Source organism: Vicugna pacos, chromosome 13 (genome assembly GCF_048564905.1).
Source record: "Vicugna pacos chromosome 13, VicPac4, whole genome shotgun sequence".
Lineage (NCBI taxonomy): Eukaryota > Metazoa > Chordata > Mammalia > Artiodactyla > Camelidae > Vicugna > Vicugna pacos.
Window position 1 is genome coordinate 27,958,286 of NC_132999.1, and position 27,714 is coordinate 27,985,999.

Sequence of the window (27,714 nt, forward strand, 5' to 3'; positions counted from 1 at the left end):
TAGTGAGCATCAACTATGCACCAGGCACTGTCATCAGCTCTGGGGACACTGTGAGGACAAGACAGTAGCTTTTGTGGAAATGAATGTTCTCATGAGAAAAAGAGACAACAGATGAATGAACAAACAAAAATAAGAGGTAGTTTCAAAAGGTGATAAAAATAAAATAGAGTAGGGTGACAGAGAGATGGGGAAACATTCCCCATGGTGGCCAGGGAGGATGCTCGAGCTGAGACTGGAATGATGACAAGATGCCCACCAGGTGGCTCAGATCAGACTCCTGGAAGCAAATGCTGAGGTGGAGATTTGCCTGCAGGCAGTTTGTTGGTTTGCTCATGGTTTGGACACCTGTGGAAGAGGGAGGGAGGCAGAGCAGAGTAAAGGGAGAAGTTGGGCTATGCCGCAATCACAGCGAAGGCCTCAGCTGACCCCACAGAGCAGGGAGGGAGGATAGCCCTTCTGAGTTGTCCCAGCTCCAGGCAGCCGGGCAGGGCCTTTGTGCACAGCTATCCATGCTGACCAGCCATTGGGTAGCTGTCCCCAGGAAGCGGCAAGACTTTGGGCAAGACAGCCATCTTCAGCAGGGAGTCATTCCCAGAGAGTCTCAACTGATAGCTCCTGCCACCGAAGCTCTCAGCACCTTTGGGACTGAGGACTCAGTCCTGAAGGGGGACCTTGGGGGCACACCTCAGCATCCACTAGACATGCCAAAATCTGGAGGAAGAACGTTTCAGACAGAGGGAACAGCAAGTGCAAACTCCCAGAGGGAGAAGCAGGCTTAGCCCAACTGAGGCACAGAAAGAGGTCCAGCGTGGCCAGAGTGTGCCTGAGTGATGGGGGAGTCACAGGACAGTCAGAGAGGCAGGCAAAGGCCAGTCCAGAAGAGCCTCGTGAACTGTGGGACTTTATTCGAAGAGTAAAGGGCCACCCTGGGAGGGCTTTAAGAGAGTGATCTGATAATTACCTATTAACACTACCCAGGCCTCTGGGTGGAGAAGGGGAGGAGAGGGAGATAGGAAGCTGGGGGAGGGGTCCAAGTGAGAGTGCTGGTGGCTTAACCAGGACTGGGAAAAATCACGTCTTAGTAAAAGTGCCAAGATGAGGGACGCCCGGGGTGCTGTAGGGGCTCAGGGAGAGGTTCCCGATAAATTTGGGCTGTCATGGGATGTTTTAGAGGTGCTTCCAGTATCCCATGGGTGATACTAAGCCTGATGAATTTGATTTTCCCCACTTTCAAGATCTTAAACTTTTATGGATTGAGGAAGGAACTTCAGAGATCCCCAGTTCCTCTCCTCACCCCAGGCAGGAATCTCCTTTCTAAAACTGGTGACTAGTGATCCTGCAGCCCCTGCTGTGCCCTGGAGGGGACGAGGACTGTCCTCACAGATCACTCTCCTGGAAAGTTCTGAGAGCTGGCTCCACTCTGGGCCACGCCAACCACATCTGTTCCTCCTGTCCCAGTAGGCCCCGAAAGGTGAAGACAGGGCTCCTCTCTCCACTCCTACCCACCACGTCTTCTTGCCTTGTGAGTTGTCCTGTGAGGGATCTCAGCTGGTGCCCCTCCCTGGTTCCTGGCCTGCCCACTGACTCACTGCTGTGATTCGCGTCTGACCGGGGAAAGCTATGGAGAGAAACCATCTTGTAGAATTTGTAGAAGTGCATCTTCCTCCGAGGCCTGATGCATGTGGAGGCAAACCAGGCTGTGAGTTAGGAGCGCTGGGTTCTAGCCTATCCATGTGACCTCGGGTCAGTCCCTTCTCCTCTCTGGGCTTCCTTTGCTCCTCTCAGAATGAGACTAGTCTGGCCAACTTGGCGGTATTGAAGAGCTGAACCAAAATATTGTGAGTCCATATGTAGATTTGCCCTTGTTCATTCTTCGGAACCTAAGCCAAGGGTTTTTTTGTTTTCTTTTCCTCTGACTCCAGGAATCATAGAATTCTAGAATCTTGAGGCTAGAAAGGCATTCAAAATCTAACCAACTCCCCCTGCTCCATGCCATGTTTGTTTCAACATCACCATCAAGTGACTGTCTACCTCCAGAGCTTGAACACCTCCAGACATGGGGAGCTTGCTATCTGAGGAGATAGTTCTATCAGAAAGTTCTTCAGCTAAATGAAGAGATTTCATGATTCTATAAGTAACATAGTGACTCATCTTCATCTGTATAACAGCTCACCCATTCTTTCAACAATATTTATTGAGCCTCCATCAAATGAAATGAGGCACTCAAAGCCAAGTGATGGAGAAAAATCGTAAGTATAAAGGTAGTTCATTTTCATTGAGCACTTACTATGGCCAGCACTATATTAAGCACTGCAGGTACACCATCTCATTTAATCATCACAGTTGCCTCTCAGTTGACAAATGAGTAAATTGAGGGTTAGAGAGTATGTGAGACTGGGTCTTAGTAGGAAGTAGATGGGAACTGAATGGCTTCTTTCTCTTTTTTTTTTTAAGTGTCTTCCTGTAACTTTTTTTTTCTTTTTTTAGTGGAGGTACTGGGGATGGAACCCAGGACCTCGTGCATGCTAAGCATGCACTCCACCACTGAGCTATATCCCAACCCCACTGAAGGGTTTCTTGAGAGTTTAATAAGGGGTCTATACAGAGGTAAGGGAAGGGTTAAGGAAACCTACAAGGGGTGGTGGGGTGCCCCAGGTTAGGAACCTATAGGTCTGAAGGGGGAAGGAGTAGGAAGGTTGTCACTAGCACCTAGTGAAGCTGGGGCTGTGAAAGGGGGGTCACCTGATGGGAGCTGTAGCCAGAGAGCATGGGCATGGGAGGTTAGGAATTAACACCCTTTCCTCCTGCTCCTGCTGGTGCTTACTACTGGATGAATCCACAGGAAAACAGAAGGCAAGGTGTCCTAGATGATGTAGTCCACAGAGGTCCGCTTTCTGGGGCAGGGGCACACGAAAGAAGAGAAAAAGAATAGATCTTGGAGACAGGGGCTATGCAAACTGAGAAGAACCAGCCCAGAGAGTTAGGTAATTTGTCTAAGGTCTCAAAGTCAGGGAATTGTGGAGGAATAGAAATAAAGGCATAATGATAAGTGTATTCTATTTAAATTTTAAGAGTGTGAAGGTGTGAGTTGTGTGAGGGTTTGGAATGGGCCACAGGATAGTTAGGAGTTTGTGAGACAGAGAAAGGGGAAAGGATATTCCAGAGTGTCCTACGCAAGGGCTGGACATGAGCAAGAACACTGCCTTTTGGGGTCTCCAGGACTGAAGAAGAGAGCTGGGAAGCCTCCAGAAACCTCAGGGAGGTGGGAGGGGGAGGCTGAGGGGTAGACTCCGGGAGCTTTGCTATTGGAACAAGATAAAGCCACTACTCATGTATTAAGTTATTTGAAACATGCCTTGATAGAGCATCTGCTCTTTGCCAGGGACTCTGCTAGGAGCTGGAATAACAGCAGTGAAAAGTACAGCCATAGTCCTGACCTCATGGAGCTTACAGTCCCGTAGAGGAATGGGTGGAAGCGAAACAATGAACTAATTGCCGGTTTTAGTGCTCTGAAGGAAAATTTGTAAGCAATGGGGAGATATTGATGGACACTGATGCTTTAAACTTTTTAATTTTTAAAAATTGAGGTATGGCTTACAAACAATAGATTGTTCAAGTCTTAAGTCCACCTCTTCTTTTTTTGTATATATATTTTTATTGAAGTACAGTCAGTTTACAATGTTGTGTCAATTTCTTGTTGTCAATGTTGTGCACAATGCTTCAGTCATACATGAACGTACATATATTCGTTTTCATATTCTTTTTCACTATAAGTTACTACAAGATACCAAATATAGTTCCCTGTGCTATACAGCACGAACTTGTTTATCTTAAGTGCACCATACACCTCTTAATGAATTATAACTGCCACTCATATCAAGATTCAGAACATTTCCAGTCCCCAGAAGTCTCTTTCATGTGCCCTCCCAGTCATATCCCCTATAGAGTAACCACTATTTTGATCTCTGTCATCATGTATTAATTTTGTCTGTTTTTGAACTCCGTATAAATGAAATTATATCATATGTACAGTTTGATCCTGGCTTCTTTTGCCCCACATTATGTCCAAGAGATTCATGTGTGTTGCCACATGTAGCAGTATTCTGTTCTTTCTCCTGGTTATATAATTTTTACTGTGTGTGTGTGTGTGTGTGTATATATATATATATAATATATATTTTATTTTATTCTATATTTATCTAGGACATTTGGGCCATTTCCAATTTTTGGCTATTAAAAATAATGCTGCTATGAATATTCTTATACATTTCTTTTAATGGATATATGCATACTTATTTCTGTTGGGTTTACATACAAGGGTGGAATTCCTGAGACAAAGAATATATATACCTTTAGCTCTGGAAATATTGCCAGTTTTCTAAAGTATTGTATCAATATATATTCCTACTAACAATGTGTGAGAGTTCCAGTTGCTCCACATTTTTGCAAACACTTGAAAATGTTGGTCCTTTTCATTTTAGCCATTCTGGTAAGTGTATAATAGCATCTCGTTGTGGCTTCTATTTGCATTTCACAGATGACTAATGATGTGGAGCACCTTTTAATATGTTTATTGATGATTTGTGAAGCCTCTGTTTGAGTCTCCTGCCTATTTTTTTTTAATGGGTTGTCAGCTATGTTTTCTTGACAAAGTTCTTTAACTTTTCTAGGTATGAGTCCCTTGTTTGATATATGTATTGCAAATAACTTCTCCTATTCTCTGGCTCACCTTTTCACTGTCTTAATGGTGTCTTTTGATGAAGAGAAGTTCTTAATTTAAATGATGTTCATTTCCTTTATCTTTTCAACCTTTCCCTTAATGTTTGACTTTTTTCAGTGTGTATCTGATACGTTTAAACAATCTTTGTCTACCTGAAGTTACCAAGACCCAAGACCAATGGGTCTACTTGTCTACTCTGTGCCAATACTGTATTGTCTTAATTACTGAAGTTTTATAATGAGTTTCTGTATATGATAGTGTAAGTCCTCAAGCTTTGTTCTTCTCCAACATTGCACTGTCTGCTTAGGTTCTTTGAATTTTCATATAAATTTTAGAATCAGAATGTGAAGTTTTAAAAAGCTGTTAGATTTTTTGAATTGCAATTGCATTGAGTTTATAGGTCAATTTGAGAAGAATTGGCACTTTAACAATACTGAAATCCTTAGCTATTTACCTGAAACTCTATTCTTTTATGCTCCATCTGACTCTCAGGCCCACTTAGATGCTGCTTCTTCTGAATTTTCATTTACTTTCTATATCCTTAAGTATATTGATATTGTCTGTAGACTTAGTAGACTGCATAGTAAACTGATGAGATGTCTGTAGCTTCTTTAAGAAGTGATCTCTTGTGGGTAACAATCATCTTTTTATCTTGACACCTAGTACAGTGCAAACTTAATATAAGTTTGATGAATAAATGAATGAATGTATAAATAGAACCCATGTCACTTTTCATCTCAGAGGTTGTCACTTTATCTCTGCCATTCCATCACCCCTAATTCTGCGATCTGAGCGGTTCATTAAAGTAAGGAATGAAGTTGGAGACAGGTAGATGGCTCAACAGTCCAAGGCAACAACTAAAGGTAGAACTCAAACTGCATAGCCAACTGTCATTGAGCTAGTGAGAGCATCTCCATATACGGACCTTGTATTAAAAGTGGGGTGAATTGACACAACTTTGTAAAATGACTATAACTCAATAAAAAAAAATGTTAAAAAGAAGTGGGGTGAAGTGATCCACCAGAACTTTCCATGGCAGTTCTTAGCAATAAAGCTGCTTATCATCAATATGAGAATTATGCCTATTTGAATGTGTCGTAGGAATAGGAACCAAACACTCACTGTCCCCTTGCTGTAGTCCTGTTGCCACAATAAAAAAAAACTATTTAATTTTCCAATCCATGAATATAGTATATCCCTCCATTTATTTAGGTCTTCTTTTACTTTTTGAAGCAGTAATTTAAAGTTTTCAGAGTAAGGGTCTTGCACATAATTCATTGCATATGTTCTTAGGTATTTGATGTTTTTTGATGCTATTATAAATGGTATTATTTTCAAATTTCATTTTCTAACTTTTACTACTATAGAAAAATATGGGGGAGGGTATAGCTCAGTAGTAGAGTGTGTGCTTAGCATGCATGAGGTCCTAGGTTCAATCCCTGTTACCTCCATTAAAATAAATAAACCTAATTATCCCCCCAAATTTAAAAAAAATATGTATAATTATTTTTGTATATTATCCTGTATCTAGAAAACCTGCTAAATTAATTCTAGTACTTTATTTAAAGATTTTTTAAAATTCCTACACACATGGTCATGTCATCACAAAATAATGGCAGTTTTACTCCTTTTTCAATCTTTATGTCTTTTATTACTTTTTCTTGCCTCATTGTTCTGGTTAGGATTACTAGCACAATGGTTGAACAAAAATAGTGTGATGGCACCTTCTTGCCATGTGCCTGACATCAGGGGGAAAGTGCTCAACATTTCATATTAAATATGATGTTCGCTATAGGATTTTTGTGGATATCCTTTCTCAGATTAAAGAAATTCCTTTCTTTTCCTAGCTTGTTTCTCTTTTATTCTGTGAAAGTGATAAAAATTATATTGACCTATTTCAGGACATTAAGCTAAACTTGCAACTCTAGAATAGGCCCTACCTGATCACATGCTATACTATCGTATTGTATGGATCAGAGTGAGCAAGACTAGAGGCAGTGAAACCAGAGAGAAGGCTCGTGCAAAGGTCCTGGTGACAGAGGAGGAGGGCTTGGGCTAGAGTACAGGCTGTGATGAATGAAGAAGTTACTCTGAGACAGTGGAGTGGGGAGGACTTGGTGACAAATAAGATTTGAGGCCCCTTAACAATAAAGGCTTTTGGTCTGGGCATCTAAGTTGGATGATGGTGGGCCATCCTCCAGGAAGGGGGCTATAAGACTGGGCTGGCAATGAATGATGAGTTCTTTTTTAGGTGTATTACATTTACCCAGTAGGGTAAATGTAGAGCTGTGCAGGAAACAGGTAGCCATGCAGGACTGGAGCTCAGGGGAGGGATCTGGATGGAGAAGTGATACAAATATCTCCTGTTTAGAGGAAGTGGAAGAAGCTTTGAGAACTTGGCTTGAGAACAGAGTGTGGAGTGAAGAGAGGAAAGGTACAGGAGGAGCCATGGGAAAGGCCCACATTTAAGAGATAAGTTGAGGGTGAGAAGCTGGGAAGAAGATGGAGAAAGAGCAGCTAGAAGGGTGAAGGAAATCCCGGAACCTAGGATATCAAGGGGGCCATGGAAGACTACATTCCAAGGAAGAAGTGGTCTGCTGTGTCAGACAAGAAGTCAAGTGATGAAACAACTCAGATTGCATTTATTTCCAAGTCCCCCTGGGGACAGAGGCAGAGACAGGGCTGACTGGTCAGAGAGAAGAACTGGCTTCTCACTAGATCAGAGATCCAGTCCTCACATTTCATACATCAGAGATGGAGGCACATGACAGCTATGGCAAAACAAGAACCAGAAATTGTCACCCTAAATCCCAGGCATAAACTCTTTTGGTATCACTCCCAATAATAATAGCTAACACGAAGTGTCTACTAAATTCTAGGCACTATTCTGAGCATTTTATAATATTAACTAATTTAACCCAAAATATGATAGGTACACTTATTTCCCATCTTGAATATGAGGAAACTAAGGCAAAGAGCATGGACAAAGTCTATGGTCGTAACCATTTCTCTACACTTACTCTTTCAAACCTTAAAAACTATGCTATCCATCAATCTAAAAATGGGGATGCCATCCTCTGATCTCATGATTTTTGAGTCTGTATCCATGTTCCCCTTGGCCTCCAGAAAGCGATGCCCAGTCATTGCCACTCCTCTGCTTGGATCCTTCTACAGATTTTCATGGCCTTCATCCTAACCTCTAGCCTGGTTCTGGTCCTCTATGATCTGGTCCAAATACACTTCATCACCAACCATAGCATCTCACCTCCTTCTTTGTATAAATCAGGGCCTTTAGTTGCCAACAACAGAATCCATTTGAGCACATGAAAGCAGAAATGGGGTTTGTTGCGGGTTTTTAGGTTGTTCAGAGAATTATCAGAAGGCTGAGAGGAGCAGACTCAATAATAAACATCACTTCTAGGGACAAACTACAGAACTGGCCATCCGAAAACCTGCTGTCTCTGTCACTACTATAGCCAAACACCAAACACTAGGACCTCAGCTTCAATGGCAACTGCCATTGCTACTGCCACTAGCACCAATGCCACATCTGTGTCAGGGACTCAAACCAGAAACTGTCATACCTACCCATCCCCTCCCCCCAAAAAAACCCACCTGCACCAGCACAGTGCAATCTCAGTCTCACTGAGGGCCTGTTTCTTCACGCTGCTCTCTCCTGAATCAAAGTCCTGGGTGATTGGCAGAGCCCAAGCCACATGTCTGCTTCCTAGATGCAAGGGAAGCTGGGAATTGATGTTCTGCCTTCTAACTTAGGAAGGTGGGACCCATTAGGGAATCACCCCAAATACAGAAAGACTATTCAGAAGATGGACAACCATGAATATGACAATTGTCCTCAACACACATACTATCTCTTAGCCTGGAATGCCCCTTTCTGCACCTAATGTACTGCACCTCACTTTTTAAAGCTTCCTTAAGTGTCACCTCTCCCAGGAAGCCTTCCTTGACCTCCCCATCCCACCCCTGCCTGGGTTGAGTTAGGTGCCACCCTAGTGCCATATAGATCTCACAGCACTGGTTGCAACATGCCAAGTGCTGTGATTGGCCTTCCTCGCCCCCACTAGATTGTGAACTCCCTGAGGGCAGGAGCTACCTCATCAAGCTCTTGCCACCAGCCTGACATCATAGAAACTTAGTGAGGGTTTGTTGAATGAATAAATAGATGAATGAAGAGAATCAGTTCTCCTCTACCTGGACTTTGGCAGCAACAGGAGTTCGTCCCAGGGAAACAGAGGCACCAAAGAAGGGATATACATGCAGGGGTGATAGGTACAAACAGACATGAGTAAGGGAGAGAAGAGGCTGCTTATCCATCAGATCGGATGTCACAAATAGGGTTATTAGCATTGTTTACACGGTGTGGGGTCCTTTCAGCTTCACCTGCTGTAGAAAGAAATGTTCAGAGAGGCCTGGGACTAAGGATGGAGTTTAGATTCCATTTGGAACCTGATAGGGTCACTGTGAGTTCCTGAACCAGCAAGATGGAGTAGAAAGGAAAGAAGACAGACAGACCTGGCTCTGAATCCCTTTTCTGCTACTGGTTCCCTGAATTGCTTTGGCAAGTGTTTTATCTTCCCTGTGCCTCAGTTCCCTCATCTGTAAACTGGGGATACAAATGCCTCACCCCTCCCAGGTGTGTGAAGAGTAATGAACCACGTCTGAAGAAGTGTGTGTCACATGGTTGGCCCTTAGAAAATGGGTCCCATCCTGCCTTGAGCCAGGAGCCAGTCTTTTCTTACTCTCCCTCTTGTCCTCCCTCACAGTCTCCTACCCTCACCCAGCCCAGTCCTCCTCCCCTTCTATGACATGCAGCTACTTCTTTTTAGTGCTTTTTAAAATGCTTACTGAATTCATGGAAATTGAAAAAGCACCTTAAGAGACTAACTTCCCGGGATGAAGTGAAGTCCATGTGAGTAGCTGGGCAGAAGGCTTTAGTGACAGCCAGGCCTCCCAGGGATGTTCACACCACACATACATGAAGCCACTGGTAGGAATGACGATACCTCCCTTGTCACACAGATCTGTGAAAAGGAGACGGTAACTTGCTCAGCGAGTGGATCATTCTTCTAGAGGCACTAGGGTAGGGTGGTGGCCCCCTATCTTACTCCTCCTGTTCAGCTTTCATTCCCCTTCTTTGGTGACAAAACCCATCACTTTTCCTTTAGGAACCCACTCTGTCTTACTCTTGGTTCTGGAGAGGCTGATCTCAGGCTGCCTGGCTGATCAGAGCATCCTATGGCCTTGAGCACAAGGATTGGACCTGAGGTGATAATGTGATCCCACATCAGGCCAATGAGAGAAGAACCTGGGATTCTTGGCAGAGCAGGAGAGAAATGCTGTTTTTTCATGGAGGTTGCTAAACTGGTAGGACATAAGCCTGGAACCATTAGCCATTTTTGAGGCATTTTAGGGAAAGCCTGTCTGAGAGTGAAGCTGGCACCTAAGAAAGCAAAGCCAAGAGTTAGAGACACAAGTCTAATGGTGGCCTGACCATTGAGGGCCTGGACCCAGCCATGCCTGCTGTCAGAGCCACCCCTGGGCTTTACAGCTATGTGAGCCAAAACATTCTGTTTTGCTTAAGCCACTTCGAGTTAGGTCTTGGTCAGATCTAGATGAAGTCACTAGGTGTGGGAATCTTCTTCTGTCTCAAAAGTGATGTTAGGAAAAAACAGTTAACAAACCAGTGATAGTGTGGGGGGGGGGTGGTCACCACAGAGCGCCCCTGGGTGCCCGTGGGACAGGGCTGGGCAGCAGACTCACTTTCTCCATGTCTGCACAGTTTTATGCCTTTAATGTTTTGATCATTAGAATGTGTTTTCTGTTTAAAAAATTCAGTGGCTTATCTTCCAATCCATACAGCTTGGTGTTGAAAACATGATAGGAACAGATTGCTCACTTACCTAAACACGTTTATGTCACTGCAGAAAATCTGAAAATACCAAAATATTGTAAAGAAGAGTCAAAGCATCTGTAGCCCTGCCATGGTTGGCGTTTTATTTCTTTTTGGTCTTTAATTACTTTTCATGTTTGTTGTTGTTGTTGTTGTTGTTGAGGCTTATTTAATCCCTACAGCAACCATATGAGGTAAGTACCACCAGTGTCCCATTTTGTAGAGGGTAAAACTGACCCTTAGAGAGGATAAGTGACTTGCTTACATTCAGAGCTACTAACTGATGGGTACATAACCGACAGTCACACATATTATGCACAACACACATAGTTTGGGGAAAAGATGGTCTCATACTCATATAAGTAGTTTGTAGTCTTATGTTTTTCACTTAAAATTATATCATAAACTTTCCTCACGATATTGACTATTTCCTTAAAATATGATTGCTAATGGCTATAAAACATTCTCTGATATGGCTGAAGCATTGTTAATTTACCTCATCATAACCTCTGGCTTTTACAGCTGTTTCAACGTTTCTTTCTTATTCATTTTGTTGTGATAAACTCTCTAGTATGTGAACGTTGGCTTCTCTGGTCATCTGTTCAGGTTAACCCCCTGAAGTGGACTTACTGAGCCAGAGAACACAGAGAGTTTGCCGCCCTGCCTCCCAGAAGGACTGCTCCCAGGGGACAGTCCCAGCAGCAGGTGCGAGCGTACCCTGGCCACCACATCCTCACCACACCAGGCACTATTTTACTCACCTGCCCACCCCACCCCCATTTCCATAACGTAACAAGTATCCACATTTGCACTTACCCGTCTCTTGTAGAACGTGAAAGGTCTCAGATACCAACAGGACAACAGGCTTCAGAATCTCCTGTTACTTTTTTCTTCATTACCTGCAATTTAGGCACAGGTTCTCATTACAATCCTCACCCATAAGTTGGAAATGGAAGACTCTTGATTAGGAAAATCCAACCATGATTCAACAAATGGAAGAAATAATTGGGAATATAGGGGTCTATGAAGGGAGCAAGTTGCTAGCAAAGTGTGCAAATTAAATTCCACATAGAATCAAGACTTTAAGGGGGGAGGGTATAGCTCAAGTGGTAGAGCGCATGCCTAGCATGCATGAGGTCCTGGGTTCAATCCCCAGTACCTCTTCTAAAATAAATAAATAAACCTAATTACCTCCCTCCTCCGCCAAAAATAAAATAAAATAATTAAAAAAAATTTTAACATAATGATGAGATCATAAAAGTGCTAGAGGAAAATACTGAAGAATTATTTCATAACCTAGGAATGAGCAAAGACTTTCAGACTTAACATTAACTTAGAAGAAAACCATAATAAATTGAGAACATTAAAAAAACTTTAAATTTCCATATGGCAAAACCACTGTAAACGAAGCCAAAAGATAATTAATATATATTATATACACTCCTATATGCACTATTATAATTTATTTATAAACAGAAGTCTAATTTCATTAAAATATAAATAATTTTAATAAATTAATGACTAACAGATATAAAAGTGAATAAAAGATATAAATAAGCTGTTTGCATAAAAACAAATGCAAATGGTTAATAAACACAGTAAAAAGATGAGCACCTTACTTACAATTTAATTAGTTAATGCAAATTAAGACAGTAAGATACCAGATTGTCAAGACTGTCAATGAGATCCCAATAAGATGTCAGATGGTCAAGATGAAAAAGATGGCTAGAATGTTGACAAGGAGGAAAGCCAACTGGAATATTCATATATGCTTAGTGACTGTGTAAATGGGCATAGTCATTTTGGAGGGTAATTTGTTCCCCTTTGCTATGTAATACCGTGAAGCTGTTAAAAAGAGTGAAGTGTCCCTATATGTAATGTGAAAAGATGCCTAGGATACATTTATTGTTAAGAGAAAAAAGCAAGCTACAGAATAGCATATATAATTGAATTCATTTGTTAGAAATAAAAAGGATATATATATATAAATTGTTAGAGGTACATAGAAATACTTGGAGAGATACACAAGAAACTGCTAACTGTAAGCTGTGATGGTTAACCAAGTGGGGGTAGAGGGGTGGAAAGGACAATGAGGGCTTTTACTTTTACTGTCTGAACTTTTTTTATATCACACATGTTTTATTTAAAATATATAAAAAATGCATATAGGAATGTTATTTCCCAAATTAAATCCTCAAAGGCTTCCTTTTTCCCACGGAATCAAATACGAACTTCCTCGCAACTTCCTACCATTCCCTTTCCCCGTGTCCCCTAATGCACCGTGCTGCCTCACACCTCTGTGATTTTACTGTGCTGATTCCTCGTCTCCTGTTCCTTGTCCCTCCATCATCTGCCAGGAAACGCCTCATCCTTCAAGACCCACCCAACACTTTCTCCCCTGGGCAGTCCTTCCATTTTCCATAATAATACAACACTGACTCCCTTATGATATGTTCCATATCTCCTGATGTTAGCTCTTAAAATTTCCTGTTCAACTTTATATTGGTGTCCACCAGCTTTATTAGACATGGAGCTCTTTGGGGGGCACAGGTACCCAATATCTAAGCTTGGTTTATGTTTATAGAATGGAAAAATGTGCACACCACTTGGTGTGTCCCGGTCCTACCAATCTGTTCTTTACTTGCCATTCTCTCCCTGCCTTTCGTTTCCTCCATGGTTCCCTAAAAGGGGTACCTAGTCAGTGACCATCTGAACCGTCTCTCCTGAGGAAATCTGGCCCAGTATGTATGCAAAGCGTGCATACACACACACACACGCACGCACGCAAGCACACACGCACACACACACACAGAGGGAGAGAGAGAAATTCATAGTTTTAATGATAATGTGATTCCATCCTGTGCCATAAACTCATGAAGCCCCTCACTCAGGTCCAAGAGTGGGTCTAAGCAGGCCCACTCTTAGCGGCGGTACGTTGAGGACCCTCTTGTAGCCCGGGAGCACACCCATCTGGGGCTGTTGATGAGTTACATGTATGTCTTTGCTGTTCTCAGGCAGGAGTATGGGTGATAAAGGCAAGAGCAGGTGGAGCCCTTCCGCTTAAGAGTCCCTGAATCTCTTGGATTCAGGAAAGACAATGAGTCGGAGGGCTACACCCGCGGAAGATATGCCTCAGCCCTCCAACTTTGCCAAAGCGTCATTCAAAACATACCAGAGGAAAATGTTTTGTTACCTGCTCTACAGCTGTATTGAGTTTGCTCCCTAAGATGTCATGTGCCACAACCATCAGCATTTTTTTTATCTTAAGCTGTAGAAACAGACTAGTGTGAGCCCCAAAGGAATCCACTGGGAGGCTATGATGTGGCTTGCAGAAGGGCCATCAGGGCTTGGAGAGGACACCGTGGATAGAGTTCTGGAGATCCCAGCAGCAGGAGCCAGCAGGCAGCCTTCTGAGACCTGCATCCGACATCTCGTCTTGCCTCACATCCTCTTGGGCTCCGTTCTACTGCCAGCGTGGTCTCTTCTGCACAGGTTTTGACCCAGTTTGCACTGATAGTGCTTCATCTCAAAATGAGATGTGCCGCAGCATCTCACTTCCTGCCCCAAGCTGTTCTCAGGCTACCACCTGAGGTGCCCGTGCGAGCTTGCTGGGCATACATTTGGGGGCTACCCAGCGATGCAGGAGTGAATATCCTTACCCCGTGGGGTCAGAGGCCAATGAACACAGGCCTCTCCCTTCGCCCCTCTTGCAGATTGTTCTGGGACTCACAGTGCACTCCCCAGAGGGTTCCAGGGGGCTGGAACACCCAACGTGATAACCGTTGGGTTAGATTTCTCTTCCCATTTCCTCTCTCCTGCTCCCTGGAATCACTTCCCAAATACACTTCCTGCATAAAAGCCCTTGCTTAGGCTTCAAGTTCAAGGAGGCCCAGACTAGGACAAAACCTCATCTTGGGGGATGATTGATTACTTTCTTTGAGACAGGTCAAAGTTCAGATTCCAAAGAAAACATTTAATTGTTCAGACTTAGATCATGGTCCACCCTTTAGCCAGAATGATGGCAAGCTACCCAAGACTCTATCCATGGGTGGAGGGATATTTCCCCAAAGCCAATGAAGATGGTCAGCAGGAGAAAGGTAAGAGATGCCTTTCAGTAAGCTTCCCTATGCTATTAGTATCTTGAGGCACCAAGTACCTCATCTAAACTGAGCTTTTTGCTTCCTACACAAAGCTTCTGGCACTGCCTTCTCAGTATGTGGTACCACCATCCTCCCAGATGCCCAAGCCAGAGCCCCGGGAGGAAGCCTCCTCCCATCTCTTCTCCACACAGCCAGTTGCTCACCCAGCCTGACAACTCCACCTCCTTCAGATGTCTTGACTTTCTCCTCCATCTCATGGCCACCGCCCAATCATCTCCTCCCACAGGCATCTGTCTTCCCACTGATCTCCTTGTCTTATCTGTCTGTCTGTCTATCTATCTCTGTCTCTCTATCTCTCTCTCCTGCAAACTGTTCTTCACTACCAGAGAGATTTTCCTACGGTACGGATTTGAACACATCACTTTATCACTTGAAACTCTTGTCTGGCTCCCCATTGCCCTCAGGATGAAGTCATGGAAACTTTGGTGACATAATCTTGTCATGACCTGGCCCTACTGGCCCCTCCATTGTCAGCCCTTGGCATTCTTCCTTCCCATTCAGCTTCCCCTGCAGCCACACTGAACTGCAGGCCAGTCTTTCTCATCTAGTCCTGGTGCCTAGAATGTTCTTCTGCAATAATTAGCATCCTTCCAGCTGCAAGTAACAGAACACCTTGACTCAAAGTGGCTTAAGCAATCAGGAAATGCCTTCTCTCACTTGGTATAGAGGAAAGATGTGTCCTAGGCACTATGCAATTAGCAGCTTAAAAGTGGGGAGGAGCCAGCTTTTTCCATCTCTTTTCTCTACCCCTCTTGGGATCAGATTCATTCGAAAATAGAATCCATTCCAGATTGGAAGAAGATGGCAGTAGATTCAAACTTCACTCCTAGACTTGACAGCATCCACAGGAGGAAAAGGAGACCATGCCCAGGGTCTCTTTATTAGAGATTTGGACTCTCTTCTCAGAAGCCCTCTAGCAGGCTTCCCCTCACCTCACATTGACCAGGACTAAACACATGCCAGTGCCTGAGCCAACCACCAGCAACAGAAATGGGGTTATGATTTGTGGAAGGCATGTGGGGGGGTGGGCGGGTGTCAAGCTCCATGACTACAACACCTCCCCTCCTAATTTGGCCAATTTATTTCAAAACTCAACTCAAGTGTTATCTCCTCTGGAAAGTCACCAAAGAAAAACATCCCTCCTTTTATGTATCTGTCTGTCACCACTACCACCACCCTTGCCCTTGGACAGTAAGTGCTTTCACAGCAAGAAGCCCGTTCTTATTTTCTCTGTATCCCTCAGTGCCTGGCTCAGGGCTGGCACAGGAAAAACTCAGTTAGATTGCTGAATATTTCTATAATTTCAAAACTCTCTATTTTTTAAATTGAAGTATAGTTGATTTACAATGTTGTGTTAGTTTCTGGTATACAGCAAAGTGATTCATATATATATGAATATATACATATATATATATATTCTTTTTAAGATTCTTTTCCATTATAGGTTACTACAAGGTATTGAATATAGTTTCCTCTGTGTGTGTTTTGTTTTTGTTGTTTTTTTGGTTTGTTTTGGCGGGGGAGGCAATTAGGTTTATTTATTTTTATATATTTATTTTAATGGAGGTTCTGGGAATTGAACCCAGGACCTTATGCATGCTAAGCACACACTCTACCACTGAGTTATACTCTCCCCCTTAGTTTCCTGTGATATACAGTAGGACTTCGTTGTTAAAAACTCTATTCTTTAAATCAAAATGTATCTTATTATACATTCTATCTACAACCAACTTTTTCCACTTAACAATATATTATAAAAATATTTCCATCATATTATATCATCTTTTAAAATAGCTGCACAGTATTTCAGGGTATCGACACATTGTACCACAAATTATTTAACCAACCCATTTGGGTGTTCGGTCATTTAGATTGTTTCCCGTTTTTCTGCGTTAGAAACAATGTTGTGGTAAGCGTCCTTCTGCATAGCTCTGAGACACTTGTATTAGTTCCCTATGATAAATCCCTATAAGTGGTGTGTGGTTTAAAAAAACAAATGATTGCCAATTCTTTGCTACTCCTCCCATCAAGGTTTGTGGTCTACACTCCCTCCTCTGAAATCTAGGAGAATTTGTGCAGTTTGACCACTAGAGTACAGCAAAAATGACAACACGTGACTTCTGACGCCAGGTCATAAAGATTCATGCAGCTTCCATCTTGGATTTCTGGAATGCCCCCTCTCAGCACTCTCCCTTCTGAAACCCAGGCAACATGTGGTGTTATGCCCAAGTCACACGGAGAGGCCACAACAATCCTAGCCGAACCCAACTTTTGAGTCATCTCAGCCCAGGCACCAGATGTGTGAGAGAAGACGCCTCTGGGAGATTCCAGTTCCAGCTGTTGGAGCTTGATAGCTGAATCCCCAGACACCATGGAGTAGAGAATGGCCATCCTTACTGTGCCCTGTCCAAGGTCCACAGGGTCCCTGAGTGTGATAAAACAGTTGTTATTAACACCACTAAGTCTGGGGTCATTGTTTATGCAACCATAGTACCTAGAAAAATGAGCATTCCTCTTACAAAGAGTATACACCTTTGATTCTCTATTAAATACTTAATTAAACTATAATTTGATGGAAGAACACTTGCTTTTTTTGAGAAAGTGCCTCCACGACATGGTAAGACAGGTGTATATCTGGGCTGTTGCCTTGAGCAAGTTTGCCTACATGTCTGCTTTTGATTGGTTTCCCTGAAGACCAACCTCAACTTTGAGAGTTGTGGCCCAAGTTTATAAGGAGGTGTTCTTGGAAGATGTGCCTGTAAGGAAGGTGGGAAGGCAGGACTGGCCAGAGGCAGAGGCTGACCTGCATTGTGGTTGTAATCGAGACCTCAGTTGATCCTAGGGAGCGCCCTGAAGCTGGGATGGCCCTAACTGAAGCAAGGTAGCCAGGCACTGCAGTTCCACATTAGTCACCCCTAACTGGGACAGAACGTTGGGTGAGGACCCTTGCAGCACACTGCATGCAGGTTAGGATGAGTGGGTCAGCCTTGAAGAGGAGATCTGGATGGAGGACCAGAGGACCCCTAGCACTGTCCTGATCCATTTGCATCTGTGAAGCTTGACCCATTTGGGAATCACTTCTCCAGGATTCTGGGTGGGTTTGTTTCCTGGGAAATTTAAAGAAAAAGCTTAGCAGGGTGAACTACTGCCTTAGCTGTGGAAGTTGACCTCAAGACTATCACTGATACTGGTGACCACTGCTCTACTGCATGACGTAGATCCCCCTCGCCTTCTGCTGACATCTCTTCTGGTCTTGGCAGCTTTCCTGGTGGAGACCCAGACCTTCAGCTATGAAGGGTCTGAATCCGGGGCTACCACACTCTGCTTGACTTGTCTGTTTACCATGAAAGCCAGGCATGCTGCACACAGTGGATCACCTGAGCATGACACAGATTCTCCTCTGTTCCTACTGTTTAGACACACAGACATAACTTCTGATGAGCAAGGTCAATCACCTCTGCCAGGATGGGGATCCCTCTCCTTTCTGATGGTCTCTTGGCTCAAGGAGTTCAAAACTGGGCAGCAGTCATAATTTTAAGTTCATTGGAACTCTTACTGTGTCCCCTGATGGAAACATTACCCCCTTGGGACCTACAGACCCTCAGAACAGGACTAGGATGCTCTACTTGAAGGAGGAGGTGTCACTTGGGGTGAAGTAGTTCCTTGCAGCCAAAGGCAATTTTCAGGGAGGAATGCTGTTTCATGCTCTCAGTGGCCAAAATCCCCAGAAGCTGAGGGATCAGTGCATTGGTCCTGGAGAGAGCATCTTAGTGAAGCACCATCACAATATTCACTGCAACATCTCAGGTTCACTTTCCTTCCTAGAAAATGGGAATAACAATGGCTTCTTGGCATGGATATCGGGAAGGAAATGAGATCATGTATTTTAAAAATCCCAGATTACACTTAACAAATGTCATTTTGATCCCCTTATGTCAAGAGCTCCATAGTGATCATGCTTCCCTTTTCTCCTTGGCCAGTGAGGAGCTGACAGCTTCACCTGGGGCTCTATCCCAGCAGATGCAATGTTCATTTTCATTCTCTTTTTTTTTTCCCCTCTGTCCTGCTTTCTTTTTTTCTCTTTAATTAACCTCTAACACAATCCTTTTGTTGCAAGTGTTTTGAACTGGAATCATGTTTGCAAAGTGGCAGAGGATAAATAAATACCTTGTAGAGAAACTTGCTGCTCTGAAGACGATTCATTTTCCAAGAAGTGACAGTGCCTCATCTATAATACCGCCCCAGCGCCTTGCTCAAACCTAGCCAAGCAGTACGCTACCAGGTCTTTGACTTGTTTTGGCATCTGCCAGCCAGCCAGCACCTAGGCGTGGGAATCCCTTTACTTAGAGGGTGACTCACAGCTCTGACAAGTTGAAAAAATTAAAAAATGGGGGGATTAGTGTTGTCAGGCACTTCCATCAGCCAAAGACACTGCTGGTAATCTCCATTCCCACCCTCTTTCCAAAAGGACCCCTCCACTCACTCCCAGATGGCTCAGTTAGCAGCCCCATCCTGCTATTGGAATTGTGCTATGTAGGGGACAGAATAGGGCATATGTGGCCCACATGTTGTGACTGAGCTGAGTCCTCCTATCCAGGCTACCCATCAGGTCTGAACCCAACCTCAAGGCATTTGGGGGACTCAGGAGGCTCCAGGTGTGCCTGGCCTTGTTTTCTGCCTTGAGATCCCTTCACTGTCTCCAGAATAATTCTTGTAAGCAAACGTACCTTCTCTCCCTCCCTCCATATGCGGCCTCGAAGTGCCAGTGGGGTGTCACACCTACTATTCTTGTTCCCATGTCAGTAGGTAAGATGAACCACACTTATGAATAACACTTCCCTGGAACCCACATCAGCAGACACCCTTTTGCTAAAGGACTTCACTGTTCTTCATGGCTCCTGGCTCTCCTCACACCCCTCTCCCATCATTTGTGATTCTACGTCAAGTTCAAGAGCTTGAAGCGTCTGGGTGAGCCTGGGTATTTAGCCTCCCAGAGCAGGGGTCTTGCTCCCACAACTTGCTTCCCCTTGCAATCACATCATTAGTTAGTGAGAGTGTGCTCACGAACTTGTTCAGGGAAGACTCACGGGCTAGGGCCCAGCTTCTGGGTTTTGGGAAGCTCTGGAAGGGAGAGAGGTTAAGACAGTGATGATGCCAAGAAGAGGGCTGGAGTCAGGATGCCCATTTCCAATCTGCCCCCTACCTCCTGCTAGCTGGGTAACGTGATCAACCACCCCTCTGCTCCAAGCCCAGCTTCCTCCCCTGGAAAATGGGGGAAATAGCACCTCCTTTTTAGAACTGTTGTGACAGCCAGTGAGCTAACATTTGGAAAACTAGTACCATCTACTATTTCCTGATCACACACCAGGCCAGATACTTGGCCAAGCACTTTATAGCTATTATCTCATTGAATCCTCCAACAAACCCTAAGAGTTAGTGTGATGACCTCTATTCTACAGAAGAGGAAACCCAGGCTTTACAGAAGGTCAGTGACACAGCTGTCAGGGGCAGAACCAGGCCTCACACTTAGACCCCAAAGTTAGGGCTCTTAACTACCACACAAGACAGTCCCGGCCCAGGGTCTGGCGCAGTACACAGATTTATAACATCCTTACTCTACTTTTTCGGGGCACATTCTTTGCCCTGGGAGAGAAGTGGAAATGATACTCACTGAGCATGATCGTATGTGAAGTCCTTTATATACCTTATTCTAAGTCTTACTCCAAAAGGTTGGTATCCTGACCTCAATTCTCCAAATGAGGAAACAGAGACTCAGAGAGGTCAAGTAACTTGCCTGAGGCCACAAAGAGAATAAAGGGGTAAGGCTGAGGTTGAACCAGGTCTGCTGTTGGACTCCATATCATGTTCCACCACCACATCTCACTCTCTTGATTAGGGGCTGTCTACAGAGTTGGTTATCTCAGGGTATATAGCCTCTTTGAACCCACTACATACTGCCCCCTCATGCTTTAGAGGGCCCAAAACTCCTCTCCCTGGGGCAAAATATTCATCTTCCCCTAGGCTCCCAAGAAGGGGGACAGGCCTCTGAAGATGGCTGTTGGTGACTAGGGTCATGCAGGGCTGTGAGTGGCTGCCTCAGAACATTTTCTACTGTAGATTACTGGGAGGGGCAGTCTTTTGGCCCTGAGGGTCTTGCTGTTCAGGAGGGGCACTGGGCAGAGGAAAACAGTGACTTGGAGCCAGCTGTAGGAATTAGAAACAAATCACTGACTTCCCAGTTTTGCTGTGAGCTGCCCCAGTGCCTGGGTCCTGCTTCTAATGGTTATTGGGGGAGGTGGGGAATGTGTGTAGGCGGCTGACTGAGGGTTGAAGCTGAAGGCTTAAAGTTAGATTTCCTAAACCCACATCAACCTAGGAAACATTTACAGGAAAGAATGCCACAGATGGTTTTGTGTGTGTGTGTATCCGGAAGCAACTGAGAGGCAGAACAGTGAGAGAGGGAGACAGAGAATGAGAGAGATCGAGCAAAAGAGATAGCTACAGAGAAAAAGAGGGAGAGAAGCAGAAGTCAGAAGCAACACAACAGCAGATGAGGCCAAGGGAGGACAGAGAGAGGAAGCAAAGATATGCAGCAAGGGAGAGGGAGAGAGGAGACATATAATAAGATAATTCACTTGACAAATGTTTGCTGAGCACCTACGATGTGCTGGGTGCTGTCTTAGGCATTGTGGATGCAACAACGGACAAAACAGAAAAATCCCTGTTCTCATGGGTCTCTGTAGTGGGAGAGCAGAGAAACCCAGAGAGACAGATAAAAACCCAGAGAAGCCCACAGAAAGAGACTGGGAGGGAAATGTATGGAGAGACCCAGAGACAGAAGAGGCCAAGACGGACAGGGATGCAGAGACAGAGAGAAGAGCGAACCACAAGACAGAGACAGCAGAGCAACGTGAAGGTGGAGTCTGGGGGTGTGGGGGTGCGGACAGCATTCTAGGGGTGGAGGGAGGCAGAGCCGGTGGACATCCTCCAGAAACCTTTCTCCTTTGAGACTGCTCTGTCCCCTCTCCCCCTCCCAGTGTGCTGGGGGAGCGGGGGGGGGGGCAGGCTTCCAGCCCTCAGTGACTAGGAACCAGATCTCGGTTCTAGCGACATCGGCCTCGGAGACCAGGGCTGCATTAGGGTCAAGCTCCCAGTCTGATCCAGAGATGCCTAACAAGCATGTGTGGACTTCAGATCCTATCTCCTTATTATATGGATGGATGGGTGAACTGAGGCCCATGATAATGGGACAGGATGGCTGCTGGGCTTCCCGGGTTGGGGCAGCACTGGACAAGGAACAGAGCACTGACCTGGGAACCAGGGCCCTATGTTCTTGCCTGGCTCTGCCCGCAATGCCCTGCTCTCCTCCTCACAGCACGGTGGAGGGTGGGTGGCTAAAATTGCTACAATCGTGGAGGCTACAAATCACGTGAGAGTAAGTTTTGGAAGAGACCTGTGTTTGAAAGCCGGGACTTTGACAGTTGCTGATATCTGTTTCCGTGGAAACGGAGCTCAGAATCAGAGAATGAGCCGGCGAGCTTTGCTCTGGGTGCCCCAGATAGCTGGGGGAGAGGGCTGCCACCGCACCCGCCTTCATCATGATCTCTGGAGTCCTCAGTCCCCCACGGGCTGACCCCACAGGAAGGGTGGCTAGAATGAAGGGTGGCATGGGGCTCCCAGGGACATAGCTGACACTGAGTGGATGCTCATTGGGTCTCTGGCCCAGCACAGTGAATGACTCAGATGGGGAAAGTCTGCAGTCTGCATAGCGCTCATTTTTAGGGTAGGTGTATTCTGTCAGAGCACAGATCCTTCGATCACTCAATGCACATGTAAGTCAGGTTCTGGGCGGCACAGAGATGAACAGGACAGTTCTTCCCTTCCCTCAGGAGCCACGGGTGCTCGGCCCTGAGTTCCCAGGTGCTCACAAAGTCAACAAGGAAGGTGCGAAAGCTCCGGGTGCCACCTCTTTACACCACACCACCCCTCAACCAAACGTAGAGCTCTAACACATTGGTCATTCCGGGCGTCATGCTGCTCCCTTGCCTGGGATCAGTTTATCACTGCTGGACTGCCTAGCAAACTCCTGCTCAACCTTCAAAGCCCCACCTCTGAGCTTACCTCCTCTGCAAAGCCCCCTCCCCTAGACGGTGAGCACCCAGGTCCAGTCTCCTCATCTTGTTCCCAGAGAGGGTTCCCATCCCTGTTGACTCTGCTGCCTTCCCATCTTCTAAGGGGCTTTGCTCTAATGTCATCCGGGACCTCCACTCAGTACCTTTGGCCTCTCCCCTTCTACTCTGTCCCTTCCAAACAGCACTTACAAAGGTCTAGTTTCTCCTGTCTTCAACCAAAATACAGCAGAGCTCCATACCCCTGGGGCACTGGTCTGTCTCTCACCCCTTCACAGCCAACTTCCTGAAAGAGTAATCTCTACTGGCTGTCTCTAGTTGTCTTCCTTCCCTGGTGTCCACTGTCACAATCTGGCTTCTGCCCCCATTGTTCCCGTAAAACTCCTCTCACCAGCCAACATGCCCTCCCCAGAGCTCTGTCTGAAAGCCATGTTCATGCGCTTGGTGCTTAACCCCTGTCAGGCAGTCAGTATCCTCCCTGAAGCACTGTCTTCCCTGGCACCCCTGCCCAGACTTCCTCCCCATTGGCCCCTCTGGACAGGCCTCCTAATTCCCCTTCACTGGCTCCTCCTCTGTCAGACCTGCTGGTGCACCTTAGAGCTCTGTCTCCAGCTTCTCCCTGAGAGCGCCTGTCTACTACCATTATGGTCCATGGAAGGCCACCTCCTCCAGGCCACATTCCCTGACCCCCTGGACCACCAGCTTAGCACCATTGCAATATATAAATTGCCTGTATCCTCCATCGTGACACTCATCATGTTGTATCATAAGTACCAATGACATTGTCTGCTTCTCCCATAGGCTGCAAACTCCAGAGGATCACATCCATCCCTGGTGCCCAAGACACTGGTGAGCAGTGAGCTGCAGAGGGAGACCGGAGTCAGATCAAAGGACATTGAACATTTTTGCTGAGGACCTTGAACTTCATTCTGCGTGAGATGAAGGATTTTAACCACTGAAACAGGAGCATGCCATGGTCACACCTGTGCCTTTAACATACCCCTCGGGCTGGCAAGGGGAGAGCAGGTGCTTGGGGGAGTGTCTGAAGGCAGGGAGATCCACTGCGGGCTGTAATTCAGGGCTAGACTCCAGTGATGACAGTGCAGGGGAGATTGTTGACGGGAACAGACAGGACATGGGGGTGCTTACCAGATCCCGCTGACCAACCTGGTGCTGGCTGGGGGTGAGGAAGAAAAGGAGCAGAGATTGACTCTTCGGTTTCTGGCCCAGGTAACTGGCTAGGTGCTGGAATAGTGTACAGAAATAGGGACTGAATAGGAATCAGATAGGGAGAAAGAATGAGTGCAGTTCTGGGCACTTGGACTTGTGGCACCCAAGGGACAACCAGGTGGTAATGCCTTGTACCTAAACAGATCTGGGGCTAGTGCTGAGAAGAAAATCTGGGCCAGTGGGACAGAGTCCGGAGTCATCATGGAGGTCCGGTGTGGTCAATGCAATGAGGATGGCTGAACTTGCCCAAAGAGAAAGAGAAAGTCAAGGACAGAGCTGGAAAGATGCTCATGTGTGATATATTGTGTTACTCTTCAGCAAATATCCACCCCCCTCCTTCTGTGGGAGGCATACTCTTCCCTGCCCCACTGAGGCTGGGGTTGGCCATATGGCTTGGGAACAGATGTGATGCCTGCCTGGGTTGGCTGGGCTGCTGGTCTCTTGTCACCTACTCTGAAAAAACATGCCAGGCAGCCTCTGCCCCTCAGCCTGGCCTCTGGTGTGGGAGACCCATGGAGCAGACTGGAGCTGCATCCTGAAGCAAAGCTGTCCAGCTGACTGCAAATCTGTGAGTGAGAAATAATGGCTTTGATTACAAGCCACTGAGATATGGGGGCTGTTTATTATGTAACATTGTATCAGCAGTAGCTTGACTAATAAAATTTTAAGAGGAGACTGGAGAAAAAAAGACTCCTTCAAAGGGTAACAGGAAGAACAGTCAGCGGGGAAGGATAGAAACCAGGAGAGAGCTGTGGGCCTGAAAATGTGGGAGGAGTGGTTTCAGGAGTATTGGGACAGCTGATGCTCCGAGGTCCACACTGTTTGCACCACACCCTCGTGTCGTCTTCCTCACAGGTTGTGCTGGGTCACCTTAGCTACCATTCTGGGCTTGAATCTACATTTTAGATGTTGTAACCCCCAGACTATATCTTCAGGGCAGCACTACCTCTGGGGCTTCAGACCCACTATCTACCTGTCTCCTGGATGTCTCTATCTGGGCATCCAATGAGCTTTTCAAACTCAACACGTCCAAGACTGAACTCTTCATATGCCCCACCCACAGACCTGCTTCCCGTCCTGGGCTGACTGGCAGCCCGATGGCCCATGCCAGAAGCCTGGGCATCACCTTCGACACCCTCATCTCCTGTCGGCTACTAAGCCCAGGAGATTCTCATCCACCAGCTTGTCTCCACCTCACCAGCCCTAAAACCTCTCACCACACCTGCTGCTGGGCCCCCTCACTGTGATCCACACTTGCCTCTTCCACAGTGACCCCCTGAAAGCTCTTTCTGAAGCACAAAGAGAAGTCACCTCTTAGTTAAAGCCCCTTCTGGCAGGACAAGGACCAAACCTCTCAGCATGACACCCTGAATGGTCCAGCCTTAGTTGAGTAATTAACACCATCCCTGCTGTCTGAAACATATCCCACACCTGTCCCCAACCACCCAACTCCTGCGTGAACTTCAGTTTAGACTTAGCCTCCTCCAGACCTCTAGACAGCTTTCCCTGACCACCTCCTACGCCATCCCACCCCACCCCACTGGGCTAGTTTAAATGCTCCGCATCCCTTCTAGATGCCCCTTTTGAAGCCCCATGATATCCTGTGTTGGACCCCTCTTGGGCTGTGCATCATAGCTCTCAGCCAAGTTTTTTTCTTTCTTTTTGTAAATTGTGGTAAAACATACGCACTATTTATCAATTTTAACCATTTTTAAGTGTACGGTTCAGTGGCATTAAGTATATTCACACTGTTGTGTAACCATCATTACCATTCTTCTCCAGAACTTTTTCATCTTCCCCAAACAAACCTCTGTACCTATTAGGGAATAACTCCCCCTTGCACCTCCCCCAGCCCTTGGCAACCACTGTTCTAGTTTCCAACTCTATGAAATCTGACTACTCTAGGTATCTCATATGAGTGGACTCATACAATATTTGCCCCTTTGTGTCTGCTTATTTTACATAGCATAATGTCTTCCAGGTTCATTCATGTTGTAGCATGTGGCAGAATTGCATTCCCTTTTCAAGGCTGAATAATATTCCATTGATTGGATATACCACATGTTGTTTTCCCATTCATCTGTTGATGGGCATTTGGGTTGTTTCTATCTTTTAGCTATTGTAAATAATGCTGCTATGATCATCAGTATACAAATACCTGTTTGAATCCTGCTTTCAGTTCTTTTGGGTATAGACTTAGAGGTGGAAGGGGTGGGTCTTATAGTAATTCTATGCTCAATTTTTTTGAGGAATCATTGTGCCATCTTCCATAGTGGCTGCACAATTTTACATTCCCATCAACAGTGCATGGGTGCTAACATGATATTTTCTTTTCTTCCTTCTTTCCTTCTTCCTTCCTTCTTCCTTCCTTCCTTCCTTCCTTCCTTCCTTCCTTCCTTCCTTCCTTCCTTTCTTTCTTTCTTTCTTTCTTTCTTTCTTTCTTTCTTTCTTTCTTTCTTTCTTTCTTTCTTTCTTTTTCTTTCCTTCTTTCTTTTCTTTTTCTTTTCCTCCTTCCTTCCTTCCTCTCTCTCTCTCCCTCTCTCTCTCTTTCTTTCTTTTTATAATAGCCATCATAAGAGGTGTGAAAGTGGCAAGCCCATTTTGACTCCAGTCATTGCTACAGTAACCCGCTTCCTGAAGTGTTACTCAGCAGCACCTCCCCTCACCTGTGGGAAGGAGCTCTTGTTTCTGCTCCAGGGTTTCTCTGATACCATGGCAAGGGACATCTGCAGAATCACTGAGTATTCTGTTCTTGCCACAGGGACTATCACTAACTCCACCTGGCAGGCTCCTCCCTGCTGCAGACTTCCCTTCCCAGCCTGGAAGGTTCTCCCTTTGCGTGGTTAACTCTCACACATCCTTTAGAACTCAAACGTCACCTCCACAGAGAAGCCCTCCCTGACCACCACCCCATTTTCCATGGGATCATCCTCTACCTGGAACAGTTTGTCAGAACCTGTTTATCTGTATGCCCGTGGAATTAACCCTTGTCTTTCCCTCTGGGCTGTAAGCTTCCCATGGAAGGAGACAGTGACCATCTTGTTCACCATTGTATCCTTAGCGTCTACCACCATGCCCAGCCTATGCGGGATGTTCAGGAAGCCTATTAAGTGAATTATTTTATTCAATGTTTAACACATTTTTATTGAGTACCTGTTCCAAAAGTGGAGATAAAACTCCCACAGTGCTTAAATTCTGAGGGAAATAGGTAAGAAAAAATAAACAAACATATGTCAGGTGGTAATGGTTGCTATGGAGAAAAATAGAACAGGATAAGGGTGGAGGGTGGGGGCAGGTGCCATTCCACAGATTAGGGAGGGATGTTTGATCAGGGACCTAGAGGGAGTGAGGGAATGAGGAGAGCCTTGATCTGGGAGAGAGGGTTCCAGGCAAAGGGAACAGCACGGGCAAAGGTGTGGCAGGTGAGTGAAAACAGAGGCATGCTGGGCCCAGGCAGGGTAGAAGAGGGAACCGCACCCCAGATCTGGACATAGCAGAAGGCTTCCTGGCGTCTTCTCCTTGCGTTTATGGGAATGAACTCAAGGCCAGGCACTCTGGGGAAGG

At 45.5% G+C, this 27,714-nt stretch overlaps 1 long non-coding RNA gene across 1 annotated transcript; it reads left to right on the forward strand.

The window, feature by feature from the left end:
• Positions 1-1,982: 1,982 nt before the first annotated feature.
• Positions 1,983-17,249, forward strand: LOC140700629 (uncharacterized). The gene is made up of 2 exons (XR_012079090.1): positions 1,983-2,249; positions 16,823-17,249. It is a non-coding gene; the product is annotated as an uncharacterized lncRNA (long non-coding RNA).
• Positions 17,250-27,714: the final 10,465 nt, after the last annotated feature.